Here is a 3,214-nt window from a genome sequence, read left to right as displayed (position 1 = left end):
CCCCCCCCCCCCAGGCTGCTGTTTAGCTGTGTAAAGCTGGCCATACACCTAACAACCATCGCACGACTTTCCCAACGAACTTCCCATCTTGGACAGGCAGATGGTACTTGCTGAGGGGAGGGGCTTACAGATGATTGCAATGGTGAGCGGGCAGTGTGCGCTTGTGCACCTCGGCCCGTGCGGCTTTCGTCTTGCAGTCGCACTACCTAGTACGATTTTTGGCGTGTTTTCTAGCGTGTTTAGAAGACGAAAGTCATGCACCGTACAGTAGAAGCGGTCGCACGCTGCCCATACACCTGCCGATTATCGTACGATCGCGGGACCACCCACAACTATCGTACAATAATCGTCAGGTGTATGGGCGCCTTTACACTGGAAGTGATTCTGGGGGCTGAGCTGCCACCAGATCTCTTCCAGGGGCCGATGAAAAGTGCCCCCACCCGACACCCCCCCAGCTCCGGTGCCCCTCCTGCAGACCTGGGACCGGCATCGCCGGTGTCGGTGGGTAGAGTGGGAGAGAGACCAGCGAACATCCTTCCGAGTGATTGCATTACTTGCAGCGTCTCGGCTAGTCGTTCCCTGGCTGGAGAAGTCGGGGAGGAAGCTGTCCGGGCGCCATCTGTGCTCGAGTAGCTACACGAGGGGTCTAATGTCACCATAAAGAGTACCTGTCATCACAAATATTCTATCACATAGGCGGCTTCTCAAACAAATTAAAAAGTTTAAGTAAAATAAATGTAAAAAAAACAAAAACGTTTTTAAAGGCCCCGCCCCCATTCGTAGGTAAACAGGCGTCGGGTGCGCCGATGTATGAAGATGACGATTGTGTTACACGGGTTGGGTATCGCCAGAGTGAGAGCAATAATTCCGGGACTGATCTTCACAGTTAACTATAAACTGATGACCTGTACGGGCTTTTAAAGCGACGCCGATGGACAATTTGCGGTGCCGCGTTTTGTCGCCGTTTCACGGGCGCACCCGCAGTGGGTATTTTCACTGATCCCCATAGTTGGAGCCGACGTGTGACAATGACACTGTGACAGGTCGGCTCAGTAGTTCGGAAGGTGAGAGAACACATACCGGCGCTCGCTTACTTCTCGATCCTGTCCCTGCAGAGAGCCGTGACTGTCACTCACCACTCCCTGCAGGGATTCCCCGCTCCGATCCTCCAGCGCTGACTGGCACAACAGACGGGGGAGGGGGCGAGTACAGCTATGTCCGCCTCTAGATAGGCAGAGCCAGCTGTCACTCACGCAGCTGGGTGGTCCCCCCCCAGGCTGCTGTTTAGCTGTGTAAAGCTGGCCATACACCTAACAACCATCGCACGACTTTCCCAACGAACTTCCCATCTTGGACAGGCAGATGGTACTTGCTGAGGGGAGGGGCTTACAGATGATTGCAATGGTGAGCGGGCAGTGTGCGCTTGTGCACCTCGGCCCGTGCGGCTTTCGTCTTGCAGTCGCACTACCTAGTACGATTTTTGGCGTGTTTTCTAGCGTGTTTAGAAGACGAAAGTCATGCACCGTACAGTAGAAGCGGTCGCACGCTGCCCATACACCTGCCGATTATCGTACGATCGCGGGACCACCCACAACTATCGTACAATAATCGTCAGGTGTATGGGCGCCTTTACACTGGAAGTGATTCTGGGGGCTGAGCTGCCACCAGATCTCTTCCAGGGGCCGATGAAAAGTGCCCCCACCCGACACCCCCCCAGCTCCGGTGCCCCTCCTGCAGACCTGGGACCGGCATCGCCGGTGTCGGTGGGTAGAGTGGGAGAGAGACCAGCGAACATCCTTCCGAGTGATTGCATTACTTGCAGCGTCTCGGCTAGTCGTTCCCTGGCTGGAGAAGTCGGGGAGGAAGCTGTCCGGGCGCCATCTGTGCTCGAGTAGCTACACGAGGGGTCTAATGTCACCATAAAGAGTACCTGTCATCACAAATATTCTATCACATAGGCGGCTTCTCAAACAAATTAAAAAGTTTAAGTAAAATAAATGTAAAAAAAACAAAAACGTTTTTAAAGGCCCCGCCCCCATTCGTAGGTAAACAGGCGTCGGGTGCGCCGATGTATGAAGATGACGATTGTGTTACACGGGTTGGGTATCGCCAGAGTGAGAGCAATAATTCCGGGACTGATCTTCACAGTTAACTATAAACTGATGACCTGTACGGGCTTTTAAAGCGACGCCGATGGACAATTTGCGGTGCCGCGTTTTGTCGCCGTTTCACGGGCGCACCCGCAGTGGGTATTTTCACTGATCCCCATAGTTGGAGCCGACGTGTGACAATGACACTGTGACAGGTCGGCTCAGTAGTTCGGAAGGTGAGAGAACACATACCGGCGCTCGCTTACTTCTCGATCCTGTCCCTGCAGAGAGCCGTGACTGTCACTCACCACTCCCTGCAGGGATTCCCCGCTCCGATCCTCCAGCGCTGACTGGCACAACAGACGGGGGAGGGGGCGAGTACAGCTATGTCCGCCTCTAGATAGGCAGAGCCAGCTGTCACTCACGCAGCTGGGTGGAGCCAGACAGTGATGTCGGGATCCGCTCCGGCTGCGGCGGTCTCACAATACCGCGAGCTGTAGCTCCCTATATACTGAGCCTAGGGTGACGGGAGGGCGCTAGTTTGTGTTCTCCCGTCACCCTGAGGAGAACTATGGGGAAAAGCCCTGACCTCGTACTTCTCCTCTAAGTGTCATTTTTACTGAAATTTTGGGTTTGATAAAGAGTTGCGCTAATATCATGTAAAGGTAACAATGTGCAACTGCCGCCATGTTATTCCCCGGGGTCTCGGCTTTCAGGAAATATACGACTCTTGGGGGGTTTTAAGTCATTTTCAGGCCTAAAAAGTGGATTGTAACATGTGCAAAAAATATATAAAATGCTGTGGCAGTGAAAGGGTTAATCAAAAAACAAAAAAGTAACAAAAAAATGTAAAAATCTGTGTCATCCCAATTTGGAAATACACTTTAAGATATCTGTTCACTAGGGATGAGCCGAACACCCCCCTGTTCGGTTCGTATTCAAACAGCCGAAATGTTCGAATACGAACTCAATGCAAGTGTATGGGGGTCGAATGTTCGACCCTCATACAGTTGCCGGTACATGTGATAAATATTGTGTACTGCCCCCCTTACCTGCGCTGCTGTAACGGCCTCCGGTCCCCTGGTCCGTCCGCTCGCTGTCCCGGCCCCCTGGTCTGTCCGCCT

At 53.2% G+C, this 3,214-nt stretch overlaps 1 protein-coding gene across 1 annotated transcript in view; it reads left to right on the top strand.

The window, feature by feature from the left end:
• The window catches only part of ABCC3 (ATP binding cassette subfamily C member 3), a 49,737-nt gene that overhangs the window by 45,765 nt on the left and 758 nt on the right, over window positions 1–3,214 (top strand). The window lies entirely within an intron of this gene.

The sequence above is a fragment of the Nanorana parkeri genome, unplaced genomic scaffold (assembly GCF_000935625.1).
Source record: "Nanorana parkeri isolate BGI_ZX_2015 unplaced genomic scaffold, ASM93562v1 scaffold2113, whole genome shotgun sequence".
NCBI lineage: Eukaryota > Metazoa > Chordata > Amphibia > Anura > Dicroglossidae > Nanorana > Nanorana parkeri.
The sequence above is the reverse complement of the archived record's forward strand: the minus strand, read 5'-3'. Positions and strand labels throughout refer to the sequence as shown.